This window comes from Hyposmocoma kahamanoa, unplaced genomic scaffold (genome assembly GCF_003589595.1).
Source record: "Hyposmocoma kahamanoa isolate Upper Pololo Valley unplaced genomic scaffold, ASM358959v1 245, whole genome shotgun sequence".
Lineage (NCBI taxonomy): Eukaryota > Metazoa > Arthropoda > Insecta > Lepidoptera > Cosmopterigidae > Hyposmocoma > Hyposmocoma kahamanoa.
This window is the reverse complement of record NW_020653762.1, coordinates 1,401,652-1,413,402: the sequence shown is the minus strand read 5'-3', so window position 1 is coordinate 1,413,402 and position 11,751 is coordinate 1,401,652. Positions and strand designations below refer to the sequence as shown.

Sequence of the window (11,751 nt, the reverse complement as noted above, 5' to 3'; positions counted from 1 at the left end):
TTCATCAATATTGTTATGATTATGAATACAAAGATCGAATACACAGAAAAATTTCTTCGGCCCGGTGGGACTCGAATGCAGGACCGTGCTGTACCGTAGCACTACTCTTACCAACTGAGCCACACGTCAAGTTACCAAGCTGTCGAAATCCTCCTATGTGTTTTTGTTATAAACCTTTGTACTGGCTTTCGGCATTTGTCGCCATTAGTGACATCTAGTGAGAGATTTTTGAAAAATAATTGATAATAATCATAACAAAACGATTGCAGATATTTCACAAAAAATCTCAATAATAACCAATATTGATGAATCAATATTGGTTCAGCGGTTTAGGCGTGAAAACGTAACAGACTGAGTTAGTTACTTCCGCTTTATGTTATTTATTAGTTAGAAATATATTTGGTATTTGTTAGCTGATTTTGACGATTCTTCTTCTATTGTTACAGTCGTCAAGCCGCAATGCGAGCGGTGACGCGTGCGAGCGCCGCGACCCGTGCCAACATGGCGGGGTTTGCATTAGCACCGACGACGGTCCCATCTGCGAGTGCCGCGACGGCGACTACGAGGGCGCCTTCTGCGAGAGAGGTAAGCGCATGTTTGATCATATGAGCTTTCATACCTGGCATCCACAAGGCCGTAGTGCACCTGACCCAATTGCGATTTAAATTAATTTACCTTTACATTATATAACGTTTAGCAAGATGGTTTTGAAACGGGTAATCTCATTGTAATTGTTTGGTGCAATGTTTAGCTTAAAACGTTGAAACGGTAAATACAACTAAAATGCAAAGTTAACTTGTCACTATATAGAATGAAAGGAGGAAATGAGTACATGCAGAAAGTCATAGAAGAAAGAGGCATGGATGGACAGATGAAGCTTTATTTATTTTTTTACCAACATACATAACAACATTAAACAATAGACGAAATAATATATACAAAACTTAAATCCATTAAATACTCGAAAAAAAGCTAATGCCTACATAATAGTCTAGATTGAAAATACACTCCTGTCGGTACAGTAATAGCATTCTGTCGTGTATATATATAAAAAAAAACTTGTTCTTTGAGCTCTTTAGATGCCGTGGTCCGCACTTTTTTTTTGATTTAGCCAAAGTAACTTATTTTTGGTCGTACTCGTCCACCTTCCACTTTTACTTCAGATTTTTAATTAAGTCGTCGTACCGTGTAGGATGGCCCATCATACTTCCTCTTCGGTTTTTAATGATTTCCAATAATATGTTTTTTTAGCTTCCTTCCCTATGTTTTTTTAGCTTCCTTCCCTAGCACTAGTACCTATAGTACGTAGTTAAAAATGAATAACAAACCCGTGTGCTGCAGCAAGCGAATAGGTCAATGCTGATTTTGCCACTTATGCTTCGCCGGCTAGTGCGTGTCGTAACCTCAGCGATAGGCGCCCACTGCTGTACATAGACATTTCCAAGCAACTTGGTCCAGCAATTACCGTTCAAGGACAACAGCTGAGCTAGTAACCGGGTGGCCCACACCACGTTTAATTTCGAGGCTACCATTCAAAACGCTTATCATTCATCAGTTCTAAGCGCTGTGTGCTACTGGTACTGCTATTGAATAATAGAAACGACGTTGTATCAGCGCTGCCGCTTAAATATCTCTAGAAAATATATAAGGTTCTTTGCCTTCCCTGCTTTGATATTATACTTCAATTACAGCATATTTACCTCGAAAGTACTAACCCATTTTCAATTCGCATGTCCCCGCGTCCATTAGTCTGAACAGCAAACAGCTAAAAGCGAGGCGCTCCAGCAGCTAATGTTTTCCTCGAATGTTAAGCTAGCACGCAATGAAATATTAGACAGTTGAGCTTAGGTGGTGCGCTTGAGCAAGTAAGGACCATATTTAAAAAAAAAACTTGATGACGGCCAGAAGATATTTTTTTAATATTTATATTTAAATTGTTTTTGTTTTTTACGCACAGTATTGCAAAAACCATAACTCGTTTGACTTAATACTACTGAACTCATCTCCAACTGCGTACATACATAATTTCTACGAACTAAAAACTGAACCACGCAATCAATTTGAAACAATAAGTGGGTAATCATTAAAAAATTTAACATGAAAGGAAATAGACCTGACCATATTTTAGCTGCTGGTACTCTTGATAACAAACAAAATTTAAAAACGAAAACGGGAGCTGGGCAGGATGTATTTGCGAGACGTAGTGACGGTAGTGACGTGGAGACAGGTGGAGTGAAACGACAATCGAATGGTTGCCAAATGTGAGATGAACAGAAATTTGGTCCTGCAGTAACATGGGTAGACGATGTCGTCAAAGTCGCGAGACGTAGATAGGAGACTAAACGTAAGAGCGTAGTGGACGGCTCGAACTACGAGAGGCCTATACTTAGCAGTGGATAACGAAATGTTAGGTTTCCAATACAAAGAGTTCTATCAACCGCACATGAGAAATCATAAGTTATAATCGAGATTTTCTTCAAAACGTTTTTATGACGAGTACAAACCGCCAGCCGAAGTTTGGACCACTCGATCGGGCCCTTATATAAATCTTGGATCCCTTAAAATGAAAGAATATTCTGACACATGGGGACCTCTTGACCTGTACATACGTGCGAAGCTATGCTTACGACGGCTGTTCCTAAACCGGCGGCGCGGAAGCAGTCTCGGAGTTTAAGCCGTTTCTCGTTAATTATTGCTCGTGAACTCCCACTTCGTCTTACAACACTCACAAGATAGTATAACGTGTTATTCGATCGTTTGACGCCGTCATGAACACAACGTTTAATGTCGCTGGCCGGCAAAGTTCAAGTTTATTCAAGTCTTCTGTTTATTACTTGGCCAAGAGCACTTACTGGTAAACCGTTAATTGCAAATTTTGAACGTCTTGTTGGGGAATCGAGCAATATATTTGAACTAACTCCGCACTTAAGTGACCTCAATTAGGTACAGTATATCAACAATGTACCTATAAATAAGTTTATTATACATCCGGCGTCGTCACGAGTATCGTTCCTCCATCACGCGTAACAAGTAACGGCGATTCTTGCATTTTGTTACTTTCGAAGATTGTTTTAAGTGTTTCATCCAATTCACCGAATGATACTAAATGCAGAAATAAGTTTTTTTGTTGTTTGCTATTTTGACCAATCATTTTTACTTTCGATAAATCAAAAACATAATAACCAATAATTTTCTTATATTAGTAAGACCTCAAAAATGAGAAAATAACCTTTAATTTACTAAAAAAGCGATAGCGATCTCTCGTGCGGTGAAACGAAATTGTAAAAAAGTTATGGTCCTATGAAAATATGCCGAAGTGAAGGCAGCGGAACGAAAGGTCGCGGGTTCAAGGTTGGGGTCAATTTGACGTGGGTGGAAATCCACGAAGTAGGTGCATTAAGTAAATCTATTTTAATATTGCACCGGTTCCGTGGAAGGCGAAAGAATTCATTGCGACTTAAGTCATATAATTCTGAAAATGGGGTGCATTTGCAATTGTGGCAGGCGCCACGACGTCTCCTGATCACAAGTGGTAACATGATAATGGCGGTGATATCTTTTGTGGAAGTATAATTATAAATATGCCGCTAAATTCGTTTATTTCATGATTATGCAATAGATACTGCGAGAGGTCATTGAAATTAACAAAACTCCTAATTTCAATATGGGACATGGTTTCTCTGTACCACCAGCTTGGGATCCAGTATTTTTTCTGACGAAATACTTTTTATATACGCCTCGCCACAACAGTTGCAGTGCCACTCAGAGCTTTAAATTGCAAAGATTTGACGGGCACTACCACTGCGCTCGTCACCCAGAGACATAAGTTGACAAGTCCATGTGCCTGTAATTTCACCAGCACTCTTCCCTTCAAAACAGGAACACAGTAGGCAAGCAACATTACTGTTTGGCGACAGAAATAGGTAAGGTGGCAGTACTTCTTTGGACGAACTCTTTCACAAGGAGCTATACTGCTACTAAAAAGTCCCAAGCAGACATTTATTAATATGTTTTATATATTTCTATTTTTTTTTAAATTAATTTCAAGTAAGTGAAAAAATACAATTGTTAAAATAAAACATTCTGAAATAGAATGTAGCCTAAATTGGAATGTTCTTGGTATATTAAAAATAAAGTATTTAAACGAATAATTTTTGCAAGTAACAAACCAACATTTTGAGCACTTTACAAGGTCCCATGGTCACGACTGACTGAGGTAGTAATATGTCTAATATTAATGCAAACCAGCCGATATCGCCGAGGAACGATAACCGTCTCCCATCGAGTGGCTCTTCTGCTCGTTAGCCTCCCACTTTACATTAAAAAAAACTTATTGTAAAGAAATATTTATTTACGTAGAGCAAACCCCAGAGTTTCCGACTCGTGCACCTTATTAGTGAATCTGCCTCGCAAATGAGTAGTCATTTGCCTATCAACGAAATGTAACTATTGTGAATTGGAGTTTTTTATTTGTAACTTTGCATGTATATGCAAGCGGTGTAAAAAAACTTACACATGGCTTTAAAATGATGTCTACAAACCATGAAAGTATGCAGTTGAAAGAGTACTATAATCGAGGGCTGTAGCTCAGATGCATTGCGAGAGGTACTTTTAATAATATAAAACCGGGATTAACTTCAAACTTTGGTTTATTTCACCATTTTTATGTCTAGGGTTACGAAACAATGATCTTACTGTTAATGTCAAGATCTTCTATTTTCTTAATATTCTTTTTCAAAGAATTCTAAATACAAACTAACTCATTCAGCCAGCAATTCTACTCATAGAGTACGGCCTAGTCTACATCCCTCTTCCTCACAGCTGAAGGGGTGAACATCCCTAGCTAGTGCTCTACCTATGATAGGCAACTTACATCTGCGATCAGCCTTTACTACAGGCTAGCCACACACTGCTCGGAAGTCACTAACTTACCAACAAGTAAACCACCGAGGAGGCTATGGCTTTGGTCTGCCAAAAACCTATCTAAAAGGACAGACCATGATCACATCCTAAACAAACAAATCAAAATATTTTCACTAGTTAGCTATCCTATCTAATTAGGGAACCTGACTAAACCCTAACACTTTATTTTAGCGACCCTAAACTGGCTGAACGATCCTAATAAAAATTCTAAACATCACTACAAGTTCCTAACTATCTCAGCCTAAGCTATCTCCAACGTGCATGCTGCCACAACGACGACACAGGCTTGAACATCCATCGGACGATCACTGGGTTACATCACTATTGATCTCCCAGCTGCCTTAGTCCTCATTTTGCAGCTATCACGTTCCATCAGCTTCACTTATCATCCTTAAACAACAAGAACCAACCCACGTATAACGTCAACAACATATTCTAACTACATGTCCTCAGACATACATATGGTATGAGGGTATACCACATGAAGAATTTCTAATAATTAAATAAATATATTTTCCCAGAATGCAGACAGTCCTTGATCAACTGGAGGGATGAGCAGGAACTATTCGCACATACAGGATAATATATCTATCAAATTAAAAAAATATATATAAGAAAAACAAAAGTAAATGTTATCTATTTGATGGTGTATCCTCTCCTCCCTTCCTTCCAAGTCTGCATGTACAGGAAAATATTAATTTTTCTCCAAATATTTCTCATAAGGTCGATATCATTCCACATGAAAAATAAATATAAAAATTAATTAACCTAGTAGAAACAAACACATTAAATTCCCTCACATAGAACTTTTTCATCCTATTCACATGGAGTAGATTCTGCCTACACAACCTTTTCCTATTCATACCTAATCTGCACATAATACAATTAATCCTACTCAACCAATTCACTACCCTAACCTTCGCGTATCATATCTCTTAGATAAAGCAATCCTGTCTTTCTTGTCAAACATTCGCTTCCGATGCGATTGTAAACTATCTATACATTCCTTACGAGAACTCATCGAAGCTGCTCGTTTTACGTAGTCACTTCGCAGATTCGCCACATTACTTACGCGAACACGATTAGAAATGTCGCTTTCCGAATTATATTTTATATATATTTTCGGCAAAGCATTTCTATAATTATTTACATCTAAATCCCGTTTTTGACGCAATTGACACGTCTTATCACTCACGTCAACATTACTTATCATCTCTGGCAAAACCGAGAAGCCATCCAAACTTTTTGATACGGTTTTCAAAGGAGACTTTTCTTTCTTTGGTCCAATATCTATCATGGACTTAGAAAAAGAAATTTTATTGTCAACTTCCACTTTTGACAACTCGTAATTACACTTTTCCAAAACATCTCGACCCAGAACCAAATATTTTTCAAGATCGTCTACAACCAGCAACTTCGAAGGATAATCCTTCCCATTAATCATCAACGACACCTTGGTGGACGACTGCACATTTATTGGCGTTGCCCCCACTGTACGTAATGGAAAACTTGGATTATCATCGATACGCAATTGCAACCTTTCCGCAAAATACCGAGAAATTACTGAAACTGAAGCATTAGTATCCACCAACGCCTCGCAACTCACATCATTAATAAAAACAGATATAAAAGGTGCCCTATCTACGCTAGAACTATCAATTGTAGACAAATTTTCTACATGTTCAGTTGCGCTTTTCTGACAATCACGTTGAGGAGATCCCGACGAAGATCCACTACTATGTGCTCGTGAATACCCTTGACTTGGCGTATCCTGCTGCACAACTGGTGCCTGTGGCACTAAATCTTCCGACTGCTTAGACTCGGGTCTAATTATCGGTGCAGAGACATCCTGTGTTTGCCAACAGTGAGAATGCTCTATTTGACAATTTACTGGCAATACAATATCTTCTCGACTCACACTATAACTGTGATTAAATACGTCATCTACTTGTATAATTGTTTTTCTCAACTCCTCTTTAGATAGATACAAATTACTTGCCAGCATCCATTTAAAATTGGGTATCAAAGACTTCAAAAAATGCTTAATAAACTGAACATCTTGAATATTCGCTTTCCTCGCTAACTCATCTAAACTATAAAAATAACTTATAAGCGATTCACTATGCCCCTGTCGCCTATAATAAAATTCTCGGGCGTAATCAATTTGTGAGGGAAATTCCTCTCTCAACCTCTGTGCAATCACATCATACGACACGTATGAAGAAGAATACGTTTTGTACCATTGCAGAGCTGGCCCCTCCAAATACAATGCAAACACGTATTTCTTCTGCACATCAGACCAATTATTTAATATACTAATGGTCTCAAATTGGTTCAAAAACTCATCTACGTCGTTGAACCCATTAAATCTTTGTGCCGGTACACCATACATATTTCCTCCTCGCACTTTTTACTGGCACCAATTATAAATCAATATTAAATATAAAAATATATATTACGACCTTTTGTTGCGCTTTCCTTGTGGTTGTGTCGTAACAACATATAAAAATATTTCCACGATGGACTTTTCTTCATCGGAATCCTTTCATCATTAGTAAGCTTGCGTTCCTTATTTGCAGGCTTGAATTATATTATACTTCTCCCGTTGCCAGATTTTTCAAAATAAAAAATATAAAAAATTTTCACTTCGGGGTTCTCTTCATTGGAACTTTTCCATCATTCGCAACACAAGCTTTTGTGTTGTGTTGTGTTCTTCATCACCATCATATTGGGATCCGTGCCTCCACCATTTATAATCGAGGGCTGTAGCTCAGATGCATTGCGAGAGGTACTTTTAATAATATAAAACCGGGATAAACTTCAAACTTTGGTTTATTTCACCATTTTTATGTCTAGGGTTACGAAACAATGATCTTACTGTTAATGTCAAGATCTTCTATTTTCTTAATATTCTTTTTCAAAGAATTCTAAATACAAACTAACTCATTCAGCCAGCAATTCTACTCATAGAGTACGGCCTAGTCTACAGTACCCAGTGTTTAATGCAGTATAAAAGTGATCTTGGACATTGTTCATATCGAGACAAGCGTCTGTCGCATGGATAAGTGATAGAGAATGTAGAGAATGTGCAATAGACCTCGCTCGATCGTTCCGCTGACGGACGGGGTGCCGTTTACATCGATTTCTGTCGGGAAATCCTCCAATAGCGGTGGGAGCCTCGTAAATTTATTCCAGTGCCCCTTGATTCAGCATAATGCGTTTTATGCTAATGCCCCATAGAGTTTTATTTGCCTCGCCTAATGTAGTTTTTATAGGATTCCGGGAAATTCAAATGATCTGTCACAGAAGACCTTTTAAGTTCCACTTATCTGATATGATATTATTTAACGACTTCGGTGGTTAAATAGTTTGAACTGTAGGCGCTGGATGAGGAGATCGCGGGTTTGATACTCAGTAGGACCGATTTAATCTGAATTGGTTTTAGTCAGGGTGTTCTGGGAAGTGCCCCAGAGTGAATTCTGTTACTTTGGTACTCATAGGAATTTGTAATTTCCTTGTTGAGAACAGGTGGCTGGTCATACACATTGTTATTATTATTATTACTTGGCTTTGACATCATATTTTAAAAGTGTATTCCATAGCATTTCAGTTTATTTGAAAAAGAGCAATCCCTAAAGTTTCTTGCTTGTTCTTCACAAGGAAGTCAGCACAGTGAACGAGCAGCAGCTTGAAAAATGACTTTTTTAAATGTAAAACTTTATCTGTAGAATAAATGATTATTTGATTTTGTCTTTGAAATAGAGGAACATTAATCGTTTAATTTCTAATATCTAATAATTATGAGTATCAAATGCCGTTTGTTAAGTGCCACAAATAGAAAAATTATATATAAAAATAAAAAAAAATTTGAGACTAATAACAAAAATGTACTTGAAATGACATAAATTAAATAAACCAAACTCGTTATATAAAGACGTAAACAATCTAGTTTCACACAAAGAAGTGATACGGCAAGTATTCAACGGGACTACAAATGCAGATGTAATCCCCTCCATTAGGAGCTTTCAACGGATTTAGTCTCAAAATTTCGCTCGAAGCAGGGTTCTTAGTTAATGGTTACTTATTTATTCATGCAAGATAATATAATGTTAAACTCGTTAGAGTAATTATTAATGCTGTTAATACAGATAATTATACTTATAACCAATTACAAAGTATACGTCAACTTGGTTGAGCACGTGTAACAAGTTGCGGCATATAGTTTCTGGATCAATTTTTTAATAGTAACTGCCACCTTGGCCGAACGGTTACCGTGCCTGACTGCCACGCAGAAGTGCCAGGTTCGATTCCCGGGCCGGGAGAAATATTTCTATGGACTACATTTGTTTTTTCTCGTGAGTTTGGGTGTAATTTGTGTGTCCATGGCACTCGCGACACAGGGTTTCCCTAGTGCGGGTAGGTGCTATGTTGTGTGTGTGTGCTTTATTATTATTCTAGTTGTAGGTATTTCAACTATACCGTTTCTATGTAAAACGTGAATACTAACAATCTAAAATACACTTTGTTGTATAATATTGTGCAAAGAATATCCGAGTTAGGAAACTAGAAATTGTTTAATACAATTCACGAGAAACGTAGTTGTTAGTTAAATCTAGTCCCGGCTTGGAGATTGGGATGATTTGCAAGTTATAGATTGCGGACGCGACTGAATATTCATGGAGTTTGTAGTTCCTGAAGTGGGCCCTTCGCGTTCGCATACTCCACGTTCAATTTGCGACTGTATTGGGAACGGCCGTCAAACAGAAACATGTGTACTTTGACGAGGATCTCCTTTAATGCGTAAGGGGCTGCTTTATAGAATATCCCCATACTCTTTAGGGAATTTGGGCTATGTATATGGCCACTCAGCGGGAGGTGGCCTCCTCTGCCTTCATCCAAAGTCGGCTCTAGTTCACGTTATGACACAGATGTCACTGAACTTGATAAGTGGCGGTAGTTAATAATTATTTGTATTATAACTACAGCGGTGGCACTTAGGCTAGTGAGAGAACGTTTGCTTTTCAGTTGAGAGATCGACGGTTTGGATCCTAATGACGTACATTTTTATGTTGGTGCATTAGTGAATGTTTGGTAGACGATGGTGACGATGATGATGATATGGATTGTTGTCAACTTTTGAGCTCTATGTCAACGCAGTTGGTCGTTACCGTTCGTATTTTCGATTCTAAGTGGCGGTGTAGGATTTAAGTTAATAAATTACGGAATGTACTCTATTAACTGGTATACGTCCGATTTCTGGACGCGGGTGTCATCTGTTTAGAGCAGAGGTGTCCAAACTTTTTTATCTCGTAGACCACTTGACATTTTCTCTGTTGCGTAGAGGGGTCTACACTCTTTTAATATATTTTTTTTATAAATGTACAAACTTCTAATGTGTTTTGGACAGCTAACACAGTGCTACTCGCTTCGATAAGTTTAAATGGAGGGTATGAAACTTTACAAAAAGAAATGCATGTTAAGTTTTATATATTTTTCTAACCGAAGTTAGCTCCATATATGGTTACCAGTAATAAACGAGCGAGCAGGAGCCGATTGCTTTAATATTTTAATATATTTCACAACCTCATGTCTTTGAAGAGTATCCATAAATTTTCTTCGACTTGTAGGTCACTTCAGGATTTGATCCTTTTAGATCCAGAGTCTATTCCAGAGCCTATTTATTGATTTTGAATACCCAGCCCCAAACTTACTAAATTTTCAAAGGAGAGATAACATTAAATATTCTGTCGGACGGAGTCGTGACAGAATATCACGAATCCACATCCAAACTCATCCGCAACTCCGCAAGTAGAGCAACCGGCAAGCGTCCTGACTTTCCGGCGTCCGTTAGGTGGCTTGTCCCGTCATTATATGGCTCGCGACGGAAGCGCTTGACGCGCGCCGGAAATGGCCGAGCGCGACGAATTTTGAATCCCTCGATGAGGGTAGATGAGAAACATCAGTGTCACGGTTACGTGTAACCGTTGTTGAAGATAGTAATGGGTCTATAGCGTGTATGCTGCGTCAGGGCCATTTGAGCATAAAATAATTTTGTATATCTTTGTGTTTGATGAATTTGTACCAATTAGTCTTTTATTTGCTTTTAAGTTGGACTATGTGAATGTGTGTGTTTGATTGTAAAGTATGTATCGTCGGTTGAAATCGTAAACCTCGTACCATTATTGTTAACTTTTGAGTAGGCACAGAAAATAGAGTTACTATAAGTAATTTTATATTTTTTTTATGATTCAAAATGACGGGACGAACAAGCCGTGCGCGACGTGACAGCGACACGCCTGTCAAGAATAGTTGCAGTGCCGCCTAGAGCTTTAATACGCAAAGATCTGAGAGGCACTGCCCCTGCGCCCGTCACCCTGAGACATACGTTGACAAGTCTCATGTGCCTGTAATTTCACCAGCCCCCTTACTCTTCAAAACCGGAACGCAGTAATGCTCACATTACTGCTTGGCAGCAGAAATAGGTAAAGTTGCAGTACTACCCTGGACGAACTCTTTCGCAAGGAGCTGTACTGCTATTATTATATGTATATATGACAATCTATCAATGATATACCTTTAGTTCGGAAATGATATTTTATGGTTCAATTATCCGATATTGCGCTTGAAGAGAAAACAAACGGATCAGTGCCCACAAATGGAGTTACAAGGTTTTCAAATTTAGTCGAACGTAGATATGTATTTGTTAACATGTAGTGAAAATAGTTTAATTTTCTATATAAATTGATTTTTAGTTTCGATTTTATCTTCAAACGCTATTTTTTAGATCTCTCGGCATGTCATTTGATACTGTTCGGACCGCTGAGAACG

At 38.2% G+C, this 11,751-nt stretch overlaps 1 protein-coding gene across 2 annotated transcripts in view; it reads left to right on the top strand.

The window, feature by feature from the left end:
* The first annotated feature begins 467 nt into the window (after positions 1-467).
* Positions 468-11,751, top strand: part of LOC113228851 (neurexin-1a-like) — an 84,853-nt gene continuing 73,569 nt past the window's right edge. For both annotated transcript variants that reach the window (XM_026462267.1, XM_026462266.1), the window contains exon 1: positions 468-585. The gene's annotated coding sequence lies outside the window, so the exon portion shown is untranslated. The remainder of the gene's footprint in view (positions 586-11,751) is intronic.